Raw genomic sequence first — 18,835 nt, 5'->3', positions numbered from 1 at the left:
CCAGATGTGTAAGCTGCCCATGCCACACGCACTCATGCAACCCCATACCATCAGAGATACAGGCTTCTGAACTGAGCAACGATAACGACTTGGGTTGCCCTTGTCCTCTTTAGTCCGGATGACATGGCATCCCAGTTTTCCAAAAAGAACTTCAAATTTTGATTCATCTGACCACAGAACAGTTTTCCACTTTGCCACAGTCCATTTTAAATGAGCCTTGGCCCTGAGAAAACGCCTGCGCTTCTGGATCATGTTTAGATATGGCTTCTTTTTTGACCTATAGAGTTTTAGCCAGCAACGCTGAATGGCACGGTGGATTGTGTTCACCAACAATGTTTTCTGAAATATTTTTCTTATCCCATGTTGTGATTTCCATTACAGTAGCATTCCTGTATGTGTGGGGCAGGGCCGAGAGCCATGGGAATGGAGCGAGGCCGGCGGTGTGATTTGAAATGAGTGAAACCTTTACATTCACTTATTGTATAGTTGTATCTTATATTTGATCTAGATTTTTAGGCTCTACTGTTAATGTTATCTGTATACCGGGGGTCTGAGAGTAACGCAATTTTGATTCTCTGTATGTATGTACTGTACATGTGGAAGAATTGACAATTAAGCAGACTTGACCTGAGTTTACTTGAAAAGGCCAACAAGACAAAACAAAACAAGTTCAGGCGACCTCTGGTGGAGAGAGGCTGAAATGCAGGGCCCAGACTCATGACAAGCAGAGCAACCACCCAATAAAGCATTACAATAATCTAACCTTGAGGTCATGAATGCATGAAGTCATGTTTCTCCATTTGAGACTGAAAGCAACTTTGCATTCCTTTAGTCCTGCAAATCTGTAAGTTTAATTGGGCCACAAAGAAATATAGAGCTGACTATCATCAGTATAACAGTGAAAGCTATCACCATGTTTCCTGATGATATTTCCCAAGAGTAACATGTAAAGTGTGAAAAACAAGGGTCCTAGTACTGAGCCTTGTGGCTAACCATCCTGTACTTGTGAATGATATTATATCTTGTCATTTACTGCTATGAATTGATAATGTCAGTGACCATGACAATGTAATTCCATTAAGGCAAATTTAATTTTGTAGTCTACTTAAAAGAATGTTGTAGTTGATAGTGTCAAATGCAGCACTGAGATAAAGTAGCATTAATTGGGAAATATAAACACAATCAGATGATAAGAGCAGGGGGGTATTCCAGAAAGCAGGTTATGTGACATACCCGGGTATGTTTAAGATTAAGTAAGCGGATAACCTCAAATTTCGGTTCCAAAAACGGAGGTAACTTCCAGGGTATGTTAGTAGTCATAGCAACTCACTCTCTGAACTTAACCTGCTCCGGAGCAGGTTATGTTCCAGGGTTAGATCACTTCAGCGAGCCATCAGTGGGCGTGACAGAACATTATATTATATTACAAAACATTATATAATATTACAATATGTAATATAGCCTATTTTATATATATATATATATATATATATATATATATATATATATATATATATATATATATATATATATATATATATATGATATGTTAATGAGGAAGCGCTAATATAAGTAATAAATAAGGTAATATATTATTCTAATATGATTATTTCTTTTATTGGGATATATAAGAGTTATCTATAAATTATGTATTAAGACGTATGCATAAATTATAAAACACAATGACAAGGTCATGTTTAACTTATATATATTTATATATTTTATTTATGGTAATATCTCACACATGGAGTGGTATTTTCTATAATGTCTAAATTCTAAATCAAAATACATATCTGATATGACTTAATGTATAATTAGTATAAAACAAACAATATAATTTACATTCTCAAGGATTAAAGATTAAATGGAAATAAAAATAAAAATGATTGCACATCCATCAATTAGTTGGCGATATGCACTAAGAATGTAAACAACTAATGAACAAAAGAAGAAGAAAGAAACAGCTTGGCGCGCTTTTTCTTAGCGTCCGTTTCTATAGTGACTCGTCGATTCGTCACTCTGTTGAGAATGTCTTGAGTCTTAACCAGTAACATAATCTGAGTTGAATGAACTTACTCCCGGTAGCGTTTTTGGAACCACATACCTCGAGTAAGCAAGGTTTGGGGTTAATCAACCGAGAGTCTAGGGTTTAGTTCACGGTAAGTTAACCCTGCTTTCTGGAATACACCCCAGGTCATTGCACAAAAAGCCTAACAGTGTGTGTGTGTTTGTGTTCGTCGAATTTCTCTCTCTGATAAATCAAACACTCAGTCAAACTCAAAATAGATGTCCGGCAGGATGTTCACGCTGATTTGTTTGATACTATATAACCTAAAAATAAAAAAATATATATTTTTTAAAAAGTTATACTATATATATATATATATATATATATATATATATATATATATATATATATATATATATATATATATATATATATATATATATATATTGTGATTTATACTGAGCATTGGAGTTGTTTCTAAATTTAGGCATCAAATGCGGTAGCCCCTCTAGGGGATGTGGTTGTTTTAGGGTTGGAAATGTGTGTGTTTAGGGATCAGGGGGTGGAAACGGGTAGGTTTAGATATATGTAAGGAGGAAGGAGTTGGCTCTGGATCTAACCACGCCCCCTGGATCTTGCATTCAGCAGTGAGGACCTTCTTATCAAATTTGGTCTCCTTTTGCTATACTCAGGTAAAACCAACAGAAGGCGCCAATGCTACATTCAGTAGTAGGGAAAACATTTTCAGCAAGGGTGGTGAACTCCAGTCTTGCAGAGAAAGAAAAGGAAAAAAAGCAACAACAACAAAAAAATAAAAATAAAAATAACACTGAAAAAAATACCAACAAACCTTGGGAGAAAGGGGAAAAATAAAATTACTGGTATTCAGTGTTGAGGAAAGCTACTTTTGAAAGTAATGCACTACAATACTGAAATATAAAAGCAATATGCAGTAATTCGATGCCAATCAATATCTAAATATGGACACAATGGTCAGGGGGGTATTTTACCATAATGCATATTACTGTTTATGACCACCAGAGGGCAATTAAAGACAACACTGATCAATGTTCTTGGTTTATTACTTTAAATTCTGCTTGGTTTGTCCAAATCTAATTTGAGGGTGTCAAACTCAATTATATATATATATATATATATATATATATATATATATATATATATATATATATATATATATTTGTTAATAAGAAATTAGAATTTCATTAAGGATGATATTGTTTTCTTTTTTAAATATTGTGCTTCTATGGTTCACCTTAACAATCTTTTCCCCATCATTTCTAAAGTCACTTGACTGATGCTGAATGTAAACCATTCTTTACAGTTGTAAAGGGAGGGACTAGATGCAAGGAAAGAAAACGAGGAAGTGAAAGCTGTAGAAATATGTTCTTCACTAGATGGTTTTGCACGTGATCTGACACTTAGGGACAGATTCCACTGGCAGCTCGGTAGGTAATTCTCTTTAGCTGTTTTTGAAAAATTCATTGCATGTATAGTTAACTATATTTTGAAATGACTGGTACTATAAATCCTACTATATTAACAGACAATATATTGCACGTCTCTTTTGAGTGTTGCAGTGCAATCATGTTTGCCTTTAACTATACTCTTGTATATTAGACACTGGTCAGAAATAGGTCTATGATTTTTGGTCTATATATAACATTGTGGTGTTGTGGACATTTCTGAAGAGAGGATATTTTATAATTTATTTTGTTTAGTTGTGCTACTTTGATTTAATTAGAATAATTAATGTTATGCAGTGCATACTGGCAGTTTACTTTTTCATATACATGGTTTTGTTTTTTAAGCTCAGTGTTTGTTTCGCCATTTAGTGTGTTTTATTGTGAAATTTCAGTGTGGTTGTATTGCTATCTTTCCTGGAGCACTTCTATGGGTTGTGTGCAATACTGTTAGTTACCAAGTGAAGTAATATCAAGGGTGTTGATGATGCTTTTATTTTTTCTTCTTCTTTTTTTATTTCATAGTTATCCCCTGTTAAATGCACATATAAATATTTTACATAAAAATACACATGATGTTTGCTTTGTAACAAGAGACAATAAATGATATATGACATAATAAATGAAATACAGCTGATCAAAGTGTGAAAGTTAATGTCAAGCACCAGTAATAGTAATACTATAAAATAATATGTCAGTTTAAATTATATCATGTATTTGTTTTGTTAATCAAATTTACAAAGTCAAATGCATGACGTTTCTTAAACAACCCTTTTCATTTGAAGATTTTTACTTGCATACATGACCTTTGTATTCTAATAAAGCAAACATGTTGCTTTCTAGAAGTAAATGGGGAAATGAAAGTGTCAGTTAAGGATAATAGCGGAAAAGGATATTAAGAATTTCCACAAACTTAGTTTAACTGAGGGTGAAATAAAACAGATCTTAGTGCTGTCATTTATAAAATCACTTATAAACTGAAATACTATAAACTATATAAGCTTCGTCAACAGAGCAGAATAAAAACAGGAAGAAAATCCACTAAAGATAAGTGCTCGTTTTTTTTATTTTATTTTTTTTATTATATTATTATTTTTTATTGTGAACAAAAAGGCAATTGCAATAGGTTTAGTAAAATAAAATAAAAAATATATATATAATATTATTAACTGTCACTGGCCCACTGGTGGGCCCACTTGTCATTACATGTTTTAAACAGTTAAATCTTAGTCTGAACCTAAATTAATCATGACAAACAATATATATTTTGAAAGCTTATGAAATCATGAAAAATATGTAAAAAAAAAAAAAATGTTTATGTTAAGTGTTCAAAAGATAACATTCATTCTGTTTGTAAAAAAAAAAAAAAAAAAAAAAAAAACTCTAAAACTGTTTTGAATACAAAGAAAAAAAAACAAAAAACTATACATTCTCCTCCACCTGTGGTGCAGCATGAACTTTAACACAGGTCTGTAGTTCTCGTCACATGTCTTTTATGTGTTTTTAGTGGTTGTATTGATATAAAATAGTGCCCTACTGCCTTTAATACTTCTGAATGTGATGTCCACTTCATATTTATTGAGGAAAAGTACAGTAAAACATGTTTCAGATCACTCAAACCATATATGGAAATGGCCACGCCCTTAAATAATTACTAATAGGGTTTGATGGTCATCTAGTGGAAAAGCTTGGTACTGCGTCCAAACAAAATCTCACTGAAAGCTTTTTTTTTTAGATATCAACCACAAATTTAGAACGCAGCTTGTTTGATTTTCTAGCAGTTTTAGAGTAAAACATTTTTGTAAAATATATATTTATCAATATATACCAGTGGGCCAGTATCAATATATACCAGTGGGCCAGTATTAAAATTTTTACATTTTATATTTTCATTAAGTTAAACTTTCATAACATTTTGTAATATATTTTGTATCACTTTCTTCACATCTTCAATAATCTGCAACGTGTCTCCTTTAAAAAGAGACCAACCTTAAGGATGTGCTCCAAAGCATTCACAATGTAAATCAACTGAAGTTGGAAATGTCATTTACAGGTCTATTCTCAAAAAGTGAAACCAACAGTTAACAGGTTAAACACTTGAAGTATATGATTCAGCTAACCTCCATTACAACATTAATGCTTTTTTTTATTATTATCGGGCTCATAGTGTCAGAATAAATGTAGGCCAGTCAACAGATGTGTTCATTAAATGTTCTTTAGCTTAGTTTTAAACAAGTTTTTCATTTTTAACGTAATTTGTCATCAAGAATATGCTTTCATATAGTGAGTGGGTTTGTATGTTACATAAATTAGTTCAGCGCAGAGGTGGATGAAGCAAACAAATGGTTTGCTGGCTTTGATGCCAATTTCAAGAATGCTGTGCAAACTGAAACTGAAACTGCTTCAGCAGTGGAGAAGATTTATTAAGTATTGAAATAATCTACAAACAATATTTCTAAACTAGGCATTTTGCAACATTGTTTTAAAAATGATAACATAATCTTAAATAAAATGGTGACTCTGCATAGCATGTAGCCTACGTTTTGTAAACTCTTCTGTGATTTGCTACAAAGCATTTTTGGTTATTCGTGGGTTCCCTACCTGCAGATTTCAGATCCATCTCTATCCAATCAGATCCAATTCTTTAATCACTGAAATTTCGCCACTATAATAGCGTGCTTGAAGTGTGGAGAGACTTGTACTCAGCATCAGGAGATCGCAAACACTCTCGGCGTCTTTAGGAACGCATCGTAAAATCAATCAAACTGTCGCAAAATCAATTCAAGTTTATTTGTATAGTGCTTTTTATGTTGCAAAGCAAAAACAATATTTAGTAGTAGCTCAACAGTGGTGACTGTCTGTTTATGTACATATGGCTGAAATGTATGGAAAAACCAATTAAAGAAGTAATCACCCACATTTATTTTATAAAACACTTTTATTACATACTAACTCATAGTAATTCGAAACAACCAATATTTAAAGACAAACATGTTTAAGACTGACAGACGGTGGCTTGATTTATGACGTGACAAATAGTTTGTATGAATTGTTTGCATCTCCTCCACTGACTGACATTCAAGCAGAACAGCTTCTTGTTTCTGTGTCAGGATCCGTCACACATTTTAGTCAAGCTCAGTGGCTCCCCCAGAGGAGGGGCTCTGCTCAGCAAAATAACCCTTTAACCCTAAAATATCACGCACTCACTCAGTCTGTTTGTATACTGTACCCCTTGTTTAGTGTCTTGTCGGTTCTTTTTATATATATATATATATATATATATATATATATATATATATATATATATATATATATATATATAGTGCTTAGTTTCGTATTATACCTGTTGCCTGTGTTCTCCTTTGAGTTGTTTAGCTAATAACTTGTTTATCTAATTGATAAGTCGAAATTCCCGTGTCTTCTTCATGTACACAACCACACATGACACCCGTCTATTTATTTTCTTTAGATTGAACAGTTTATTATAGTTAACGCGTGTGTACGTGACTTCATCGGTGGGTTATCTTTACTCTTTACTTGTATTTCAAACTGTTTGCATGTGAATAGCAGTGATTCCTCGTGGCTGTCCATGACGTGTTAAAATCTGTTACTCTGCATAAAGTGTTCAAGCATGATGGCACAGCTTGAGAGTAAAACTACACTGTGTCCAACAGAAAACCTACAGCCTGTACGTACGTGATGTTGGTCTTTTTTTTCTTTTTCTTTTTTTGCAGAAATGAAGGGTCTTAAAACGAGTCAGAAAAACTTTTATTGCATGAATTTAACTACTCCTTCTAACGCACGCAACCAGCTTTAAATGTCACATATAATACAAGTTATGGTTGGCTGTCACCACATTTGAGTTGACAGCCAAAATGTACTGTTTTAATAAAATTAGTTATAATTTTAATAAAATAGGCCTATATTTTGTTCTATAATGTCTTTGTTCTGATTGTTTTACTGCAAAATGAACACTCTTTTAACAAAAATAATGCCTGTTTTTTGTCTGGACATTTATATTTAAGTGTTTCCTGTGCTATGTTTTGTAGTCAGTTTGTTGTCTTTGTCTCTGTAGAGGAAAGCAGGATTCACTTCCGAAATCATCTGACTGGGATGGAATTTTAATGGGACGTCCTTTATTATTTGTGAGGGAGGGCTACATGTACACTAAGAATATAAGGAAGTGGTTGTTTTGAGAATAGTGGGTTTGATTTAGTCTTTTTCGGAGAGGGTGTGGAATGACTCGATCTTGTTTTATTTAAGTTTTAAGTGATATTGGCAATTTGGGCTGAACAGATTCCAGTTGCATTATGGTAGGTGATTTTCTTTTAAAGAATTGGATAATTATGGACGATTTTTAGTTGTGCATGTTTTGGAGTTTACAATGAAGTTTTGTTACTGTGTTAAAATCATTAATATAAATCAGATACAATATACTGGGACATGACCAAGGACATGAGGGGGAAAACATTTTGTTTAAATGGGGAAACCCTTCATCTGTTTACAAATAATAAAATGCAAATAAATGGTATACATTATATTCCCTTAAAATCAGACCCATGGCATTGGCCTTGCTAGAAATATATACAGTTTTAAATTACAATAACAAAATATTAGTTAATACCATATAATATTCTATATAACAACTGTCCCAGCGTACCATGTGTTAAACTGCACTGTATTTTCCAGTCTGTGTTTAAGTTTTATGTTAGATAGGTTAATTTTTATTACAGAATCTGTCTCTATTTAAACTATACCCAGTTTTAACAAAATTATTAAGTTAAGTCCAGGTGGAGGTGGGTACTGCATTCCAGACAGCCATACTTTACATGTTTGAGCTTGTAAATGCTATGCTTCAACCCTGTGGAGTCAAAATATCTTTAAATGTTGCAACACTCAAGTACAGTGTCAATATATAAGGAGTTTCACTTTGCATATGTGTTTTATGTTGAGTAGGTCTCCATGTTTTTTTGCGAAAAGTACAATTATATTTTCAGAATAGTATTTTATTGTATTTTATTTTAGTCTGTGGGGTAAAATGCCCCTGTGATTCAAAAGTTGGTTATTAACATAACCTAATCCGACTGCCTGAACGGGGTGGAACACACAACATAGAATTTAGTGCCCTGAAGTGAGTTAAACTCTTTGTTTTGTTTCGAAGGATGAAGCGGTGATAGAGTTATTACCTGTGTTCTAAATGGAGTAGAGAACACTTAAGGTACATAACCATGCCTTGGGTTTAGGGTGACCTTAGAGTTGTTGGGCCCAAAGTTGGCAGGTGGGGCTCTCACTGATAGCGTTTGCAGATCTCCCATATGTTTTACAATGCTAATGCTAGTAGCAGAGCAGTTTTAAGTGTCAGGGGACGAAGGTCAATGGACTGTAGCGGCTCAAAAGGAGGGCTCTTCAGAACCCTCAGCATAGGGGTCAGATCCCATGTAAGGACAGTGATGGGGTGAGGTGGGTTGAATCTTCTAGACCCCTTCAGAAAATGAACAACTAAGTATAGTTACCGCTATAGGCACAAATGAGGCAGCTACCAGCTCCTCGTAGGACCCCGGGGTCAGAAGTCATAGCAATACACAGACAGAGAACGTAAATGTCAGTGGCAGCACCATCGTCATGTGTTTGACAACATAACAGTGTATAGTAAGAAGGTGGGTACAAAGTAATGGTTAGATTATTATTGTGCTTCAGCCTGCATCTGCCCTGACCCGATTCTTTAGCACCAAAACAAACACAGAGAGAGCTAAACCTGCAGCAAATGACAAAAATACCTGCAAATAATGAAAACATCTTCATCAGTTTGACAACGCGTGCTGCAAATACTCACAACCATGGTATTTGTACAACTATGGTTAAACAAATTGTAATCAATACTCAAAAAAAAAAAAAAAAAAAAGTGAGCATTTGCAGCTTGTTTTTGTATTTCGTTGTGTTGCGAGTAATTGCAGCACGTGTGCTATCAAACTGATGAAGATGTTTTCTTAATTTGCTGGTGCCTTTTCTATTTGAATGTGTTTTGCTCTCGGAAACTAAACAGGTTTGGTCCTGGGAAATGTACATAGAGGAAACTCAGATTAATCCTCTGTTTACCAATAGAGCCTTTCATTGAGAGTGAGGGAGACGGATCTGGTTACTATGAATCTGTATAAGCTTTTATTATGCTTTCTTTTGTTTCTCCTGTTCAAATGGATATATTGGATATTCGGTCTTCTATCTCTGCTCTGATTCTTCATCCCTGCTGCACTAGAGAGTTATCCTCCAAAAATAACATAATTGAGTGTAATTTGAGCCAACAGCGCATAATGCCAGATAAATATTTTTATTTATTGCACTTGTTTGGCTTGCAAGAAGTTAGTGTGTGTCTGTGTTGTGGATGAAAAAAAAGAAAAGAAAAGAAAGACAGAAACAATTGTGAGATGGTAATGGTTTTAAAAAAAAATAAACAAAACCAAAAGATCAAAAGAAAAAAAAGAAAAAGATTTATGAGGATGATGTGATGGACACTTACAGGGAAATAAATTAAGACGATGGTAGTAGTGCATTGCTTTGGGTGCAAGCGGCATGTTTAAAGTGAAAACACATGTTCAAAGTACTGCCTCTTCTTTTTGCATTTTGCGGTAAGCACCCATAACCAAGGGGTTCACCCATTCGACCACCAGCTGCCCTTAGTGTTATAGGCAGTGACAGGAAGTGATTCATTTTTTCTGTTAAGTCTATGATTCTGTTTTGAATCATATTAGCATTCAAAAGGGGCCTGCAAGTGCCCCCTTTGTGGCTGTTATGTGCCCTTTATCTGCACTTCTTCAATGAAAATCAAATAAATGAATAAATAACTACTATAAGGGCTCAAAATTAACTTGAATAAAGTACTTTTTTTTATATTGTATTTATACATTTCAATTGTAGCTCTAGATAATTACCTATGGCTATGATTTTATTTATTTATTTATTTATTTATTTATTTATTTTTATTTAAAGAAACAGGGACAGCGTACAATAAACATTAACCTCAAAGGGAGAGATGCATAGTACCAGGTTTTAGCTCAAGAGCTAATTTTCACCCGTAGTCCCTGGGCAGGCTGATGTTAAGCTACAATATATAAACATACATGAGTAATAAGATTTACACTTGCCAAAAAAATAAATAAAATAAAAAGTTCATGTTCACACCTTTCATATACTTAGACCTTAGAACACACACTTACACACATACACATATTTTTGGTAAGGGTTATGATGTCCACATGTTATTGTTGAAAAAAATAATAGAGGCTGTAGCATTTCTATCGCAAAATGGTGGCCAAAAATAAAAAATTAAGTGGATATTTGAATTAAATGTTTGGTCAGTATTAAGCAAGGATATGATCATCCTGTAAGTATAACAACCGCAATTACCAGGCCATTGGTGCCCTTTGCAGGCATTTGTAATAAAGCTAATTTTTTATTTTGTATTACATTATATTTTAACGGTGTTATTCAATAAGACCATATGATATAACCAATCATTATTGCATCATTGTTTTTATATAATACATTTTAAGTCATTAAAACTAGAATATTATGTAAAATGTGTTGTTGGTGGTGGTGAAATTATTATCGTCATTAAAACACAAACAGTAACACAACAGACCCGGTCTTCAGTAGCCAATGACAAGGAGCAAGTTAAAATGCACACCAGTAAGCTGATAACTCACAAATATCAGTTTATTAAATAACCAGGTTTCTCCGTTTACACCCAGATCAGTAACCTGACAATGCAAGAAAGCTCCGTTTACATGACTTTATTAATAAATCAGGTTATTTTCCTTTAGTAACATCAAAACATAATCATGTGCATATCGGGCTCCGATTATTCCATATGTTTGTCAGTTGTGATGTTAAATAAAGCTTGCAACATGTTGGCATGAAATTTACAGCTCATATTATAGCAGCGTTTTGAATGAACCACTTCTACTTCTGCTGCATGAGATGAGATGAGAACAATTGTATAATTTCATGAAAGAGTCTGCTTTTGTGACATATTTCCTTCTTTCTTTACTGCAAAACTTTTTCTCTGTCTAGATGCCCTTTAATCTGCACTAACTATGCGTGCCTGTCACATATCGCACTTCAATTAGCTAACATAAAGCGGGTTATTGCATTTTCATGTTGTGCCAAATCGGGGTAAGAGACAAAAAAACTACCTGTTGCAACCAGTTTATGTTTATGTCATTTATGAGCTTACTCCGATAAAAGAAAACAGGTTACCACGTTTACATGACCATTGCATTTTCAGCTAAATAAACATAATCAGCTTAAGAATGTGTATGTAAACACACTCACTTACCTATTCAAACTGATTTTTAAGCATAATTCACACGTATTTTTGGGGTGTGAGAAAATATGTGTGTCACACATTACATGTACACATTACATGCATTGCATAGTTTGGATTGCATAGTTTATTAAATCAATGCATAGTAACGCACAACATTTAACGTTCAGTAATGTTAACGGCATTGTAACAATGGGAAAAGTAATTAGTTAGATTACCCCGTTACTGAAAAAATAACGTCGTTACCTAACGGCGTTCTTTTAAACGCCGTTATTCCAAACACTGCACGTGAGTATTAATGTATCGCAGCATATCGTATTGCAACACATGTATTGTGATAGGTATATACAATACACAGCCCTAACGTATTTAATGCGTATTTCACATGTATTTAACACCTCATATGATTTTTCACGCACAAACAAAAAAATACATGTAAGATTCGCGTGTAATACGCGTATTTAACGTGTTGTTGACGTGTTAAAATTCACGTGTTTTGGCCCTTTGGCCTTCCATAGCTGCAGGTGTAGCAGTCGATTCTGTTCCCTTTGGAATGTCTGGTTCCCTCGGGTTGCCAGGTCCGTGTAATAAACCCAACCAAATAGTTAATCAAACATTTTCCCAAAGTAGCCTAAATCCTGCGGATTTGGCAACACTGCCGCATGCAAATTCACCAAACACACCTGGATGTAAGGAAAGCAAAAAGGGATACATTTCTTGCTGCAGCGTAGTAAAATGATTCTCACACTCCCGTTTATGTTCTATTTTTTAAATTCATCTTTCAGTTGTTACTTTATTTTTGTCTTATGTCCGATTTTTGCATTTTAATTTTTCCATTGCAAATTTGTGTAATCTGTCCATGCTGACGTCCAAACTCAGGGTATTATATTACTGTTTCCATATAGAGCAACAGAACATTTGAACTAATATTCTATTTGATTCATCTGTTTGCCTTCTTACTGAAAACAGTGGAATATAGTTCCTCATATGTATCAAACCTATATGAGGAAATTCTAAATTACAAAATTCAAGGTGTTTATCCATTTGTCTTAAAAAAAAAAAAAAAGCAGAAATATTTCACCTGCAGATGTTCATCCAGTTTCCAAGCTGATGGTAAGCAAAATACTTTAAGTGATAACTTCTCTTCACTGACACGTTTAAAGTGAGGTATAGTGATACACCAAGTCTTGATAATAACAAAAAGTCAGTTCTTGTCAAGACACTATACTTAACTGACTTAAAGCAACTAGCACATTGACAATTACCTGTTTTCTAATTTCAGTTTAAATGGGTGTATTCCTTCAATTGGACCTTTAGAACCTCATTGCAGGTTATTTGTTTAGATTTTAACAATACAGTTTTTTCAAAAGATGGCAAACTTGATCACATCTCATTAGAACACAATGTAAAGTTTAGAAGAAAAGTGGCTTTAGCACAAAAAGAGACCTGCCAATTTTTATTTTAGAATTAGAAAAAAGCAAGCTTGCCATTTCAGCTAGATTCTACTGTCCTGGAATGGGTGTGGATGTTGATAAATGGTTCAAAAGGCTACTAAATATTTTCCTTTTCAACATTGCTGTGAGACATAAACTGATTATGTTAACAGCTAGGATGAATTTATAGGGGAAAGACACAAGGAGCAACAATGTAAATGAGTACTACATTTATTGACCATTACACAAAATGCTAATCTTACTAAATATGAAGCAGTTGTGTACTTCATTACTTTATTTCACAGGTTTGGGGCAACAAAGATCATTGTTTCAGACCAAAGCAGTCTGTTGGCCAGGTTTAAATAGTTTATTGAATAAAGGTTAAAAAGATCACTATGAATTAAAATTTTCATGTGTGCATAGGGTTCTGATTTATAAACAACATTTATAGTTCATTGTATACTTACTCTAATGTATGTTTTGCACACACTACACACATTTTTTTTTTTAAGTTTTCAGTGCATAAATACAATAACAGCATATGATAAAAAAGTAAACATAAATGAGCATAAATTAATAAGTATACGACAGTATAAAACAGAATAGCCAAAGTATCAAGCATCACATTGAAATCGGTAATAAAAAAGGACGGTATTTTGAACTATTTGACTTGGTGAGGCTCTCCCTTACGGTTGGCAAAACGGCTGGATTGTGACTGGTGTACGGATGGTAGGAACTGACGTAGATTCCGGAAGCGATCCGGAAATGGAGGAAGAAAGGATTGAGGAAGATAGTGGGGGAAATTCAAGTTTAGGGTGGAACGTAGTTAAAACAAAGAAAAGGAAGAAAAGTCGTGATTTAATTTCAGACACGGAAAGTGACAAGGGAAGTAAACAGGCACAAAGAAAAAAGAAGGAGTATAAAGTAATGATAAAGTTTGTTGCAGACTCTGTGAGTAACATCAACCCGTTGAAACTTACAAAAGCAATCAAAGAAAGTGTAGGGGTTGTAGAGAAAATAAAAACCCTGAAGGATGGAAGACTGTTGTTGTTTTGTAAAGATAGTAGGCAACAAAAAGAAACTTTGAGAATTAAATCAATGATCGGACAGAAAATAGACTGCTCAATTCCAGAAGAGAGAAACTGGATTAGAGGTGTAATATCTGGAATTCCTCTGGATGTTTCAGATGAGATGGTTAAAAGTAATGTAAAGGGAGCTGCAGTTAAGGAAGTAAGACGTTTGAAATGTTTCAGAAACAATGAGAAAACGGACAGTCTTTCAGTTATGTTGGTCTTTGATGAGGTCAAAATACCGGAAAGAGTATTTTTGGGATTTGTCAGCTATGGAGTTAGGTTGTACATTCCTCCTCCAATAAGGTGTTTCAAATGCCAAAAATACGGACATGTGGCTGCGGTATGTAGAGGCAAAAGAAGATGTGCAAAATGTGGAGGCGATCATGAGTATGGCAAATGTGGACAAGATAAAACCCCAAAATGTTGTAATTGTGGGGGTGAGCACAGTGCAGCGTACGGAGGTTGTGAAGTGAGGAAAGATGCAATTAAGGTTCAAAATGTGAGAATGGAAGAAGGAATATCATATGCTGAAGCACTTAAAAAAGTAAAACAAACCCCCAAAGTAAGCACAGTAGAGGAGGCCCCTGTTAGGATACAGCCACAACCTAGTAAGATGCCAACACCAAGGAAAATAATTGAAGTGATTGAAGACAAAGTTTCATTCATTGCTTTTATGGCTGAAGTGGTGAATTGTTCAGCGCAGACTGAAAGTAGATCTGAAAGGATTAAGATTATCATTAGAGCTGCAGAAAAATATTTGGAAATGAAGAACATATCAGTTGACATGATAAATGAAAGACTCGTGACACAAGCAACAAACAGTCAGACAGCATGTGGGGGCTCATAATGGTTTTTGTAATCTTGCAGTGGAATGCAAGAAGTTTAATTTCAAATGGGCAAGAATTTAAGCATCTTATAGCAAATTGTGATGTATACCCAGATGTTATTTGTATTCAGGAAACGTGGCTTAAACCACAGTTAAATTTTATGATTAGTGGGTATGAGATTATTAGGAAAGACAGGAATAAAGGAAATGGTGGGGGAGTAGCAACTTTTATTAAACAAGGTATAGGGTTTAGGAAAGTTGAAGATAATAATGAGTATGAGGCTGTGGTAGTGGAGGTATGGGAAGGAAATCAGAGTATTAGGGTAATACATTTTTATAATCCATGTGAAAAGCTAACTAAGGATATGATGGAAAGTATTGGAGGAACTGGGGATTTTAAAATGGTGTGGTGTGGTGATTTCAATGCACACAGTACTTTATGGGGGAGTTCAAACACTGATTATAATGGATTGATCATAGAAGATATGCTGGACTGGGGTGGATTAGTATGTATTAATGACGGAAGCTACACAAGAGTTAATCTTTCTCAATGCAAATATTCTGTGTTAGATTTGACAATAGTGTCAGAAAATTTAGCTCGAAGATGTGATTGGAAAGTATTGAACGAAAATACTATTGGTAGTGATCATTTTCCTGTTTGCAGTACAATTGGAGTAGACTTAATAAAAACAGGTATGGAAAAAATTCCTAAATGGAATTTTTAATCAGGGGATTGGGAGATGTACCAAGAGATGGTAACAAAATGGCCGAAATTAATGATGATGTTGTGGAAGATATCGATGTTTTAAATTCAAAAATCAGTGAGGTTCTTAGGAGCACAGCAGAAGAAGTATTTGGTAGAAAGAAGCCATGTAGCAGGAGGAAAATTGTTCCATGGTGGAATGATGAATGCAATATGGCAATTAAAGAAAGAAATAAAACACTTAAAAAAGTAAGAAGATCTTTTAGCTATGATGACTTTATTGGTTATAAAAAAGCTCAGGCAATAGTGAGGAGGGTTATCAGGACAGCAAAAATAAATTATTGGAGAGAGTATTGCAATAATATTGGGGGAAACATTCAAATCAACGAGATTTGGAATATGATTAAAAGGATGGGAGGAAAACAAAGAAATAATAGTATTCCAGCTATAATTAATAATGAGGAAGTAATAGTGTCTGATAGCAGGAAGGCAGAGATACTAGCACAAACATTTGTGGAAGTGCATAGTAATAAAAATATATCAAATGACATGATGAAGATAAGGGAACAGAGTGTGAGGAAGAATCCTCATATATTGGAAGTTAAGGAGTCAACTGGAGATTCATTGGACTATGATTTAACTTTGTATGAGTTAAAGAGAGCAATTGCTGGGACAAAACAAACGTCTCCAGGTAGGGATGAGATATGCTATGAAATGATTAAGCATTTATCAGATCCTTCATTAAATGTCATTTTAAATCTTTATAATAAGGTATGGATTTCAGGAAAGCTTCCAATGGAATGGAAACATGGAGTTATTATCCCAGTAGCAAAACCAGGAAAAGATCTTACGCAACCTATTAATTATAGGCCTATAGCTCTAACTTCAAATATTTGTAAGATTATGGAGCGTATGGTAATGAGCAGGCTGGTTTATGTTCTAGAGAGGAGGGATATATTATCCCCTTTCCAAAGCAGACACTAGTTGTAAGGTTTTTAGGAGTATGGATGGACTCAAAATTAAATTTCAGAGTACATATACAGAAAATAATAGATAAATGTAAAAAAGTGATAAATATAATGAGATGTCTAGCTGGAGCTGAATGGGGAGCATATCGGAAATCGCTCAAAAATATTTATGTGGCACTAATTGGAGCAACTATAGATTATGGTAGCATGGTGTATAGTTCTGCTTCAAAAACCCAACTTGATAAGATTGAGACAATTCAAAATCAAGCGTTAAGGATATGTTGTGGAGCAATGAGATCATCACCAGTTTCATCACTTAATGTTGAGACGGGAGTAATGCCACTAGGAATGAGAAGGATTAAGTTAAGAATGAGATACTGGGCAAACATAAAAGGTCAATCGGAAAATCATCCAGTTAAGAATGTTTTAAGTGACTGTTGGGAATATAACTATAAAAAATTAACAAGTTTTGGGTGGTTTATTAATGAGGAGGCAAGAGAAATGATTAAGGATGTTAATATTGCCAGCTGTGTGGTTCTGCCAGCAATTCCTCCTTGTTTTTTTCCAATGCCTTTTATTGATATCCAGTTACATAAAGACAAACATAATAAGGAGAATATCCTGGATATCGTAAAAATACAAGATTATATAGATCATATGTATTTTGGTGCTATCCAGATATATACGGATGCCTCAAAAGATCCGGATTCTGGTATAACATCTACAGCAGTATTTATACCTCAATTTAAAGTTAACATTTTGAAAAGAACATCAGATCACATTTCAGTATTTACATCAGAATTAATAGCAATTATATTAGCATTACAGTGGGTCGAAGAAGTTCAACCAATCAGTTCAGTTATATTCACAGATTCTCTATCTGCAATTGAAAGTCTAGCAAGTGGTATATCTACAGCTAGACAGGACTTAATTTATGAAATATTGCAAAGCCTTTTTAGAACCAGACAATTGGGAATCATTATTAATTTTCTTTGGATATCGGCTCATATGGGGGTGGCAGGTAATGAGGAGGTGGATAGATTAGTCAAACAGGCCATAAAATTTCAAGAAGTTGATATCAAGATTGCGTTGAGTAAGACTGAGATTAAAAGTATAATAGCTAAGGAAGTTAGAAAGAAATGGCAGAATGAGTGGGACAGTGGAAATAAGGGTCGACATTTATACAACATACAAGGAACAGTTGGTTTTGAAAGAAGAAACATTGGAAATAGGAGGATGGATGTTATAATTTCAAGAATGCGCATAGGCCATTGTCTACTAAATCAAAGTTTGGTCAAGATTGGGAAACACCAGACTGGGTATTGTGAAAAATGTAGTTTGGGAAATATGGAGACAGTAGAACATGTATTATTAAAATGTGAGGCTTATGCAAGAGAAAGATTTAAATTATTTCAAGCATTAAGAGAAATGGAAATGGAAGATTTTTCTATCAAAGCATTATTAGGTAATGGCCCAAAGCAACTTAAAATATATGAAGAAGTATTTAATTTCTTAAAAGACACTCATTTAAGTAACAGGATTTAGGTCACTACTACCATAACGTTATCCACACTCCAATCCAGTAGGTGGCGGGAATGCACCATTTAAGTTTGGTTTGCCAACCGCCATTAAACTTGAAAAGAAGAAGAAGAAGAAGACTTGCCGTACATCCAGTCTCGCTTCTTGCACACGCGAGTTCTGATTGTACGTATAGTAACTCGGCAACTACGCATGAATTGTAGTATGTTTGCGTAAAGGGGAACAGATAGACTGCTACACCGGGATTTCTCGACAGTCGACACAGAACGTAACACTACATATTGGAGAAACAAGAAAAAAAATTCGAAGGAACGAGAAGAAACATTAACCGCAGATTCTCGAAGATGATAGCAAGGTACGCCCATGTGTATACGTAAACAAATGTCACACGTGGCCAATGGGGGAAACTACGAGCTCCGTTATTGAATCTAACGGGTGTTTGGCCTCGACCAGGGAGAAACGAAAGTACTCTCAAACATTTTTG

Source organism: Carassius gibelio, chromosome A22 (genome assembly GCF_023724105.1).
Source record: "Carassius gibelio isolate Cgi1373 ecotype wild population from Czech Republic chromosome A22, carGib1.2-hapl.c, whole genome shotgun sequence".
In the NCBI taxonomy this organism is placed as follows: Eukaryota; Metazoa; Chordata; class Actinopteri; order Cypriniformes; family Cyprinidae; genus Carassius; species Carassius gibelio.
Note: the sequence above shows the minus strand (reverse complement) of the source record.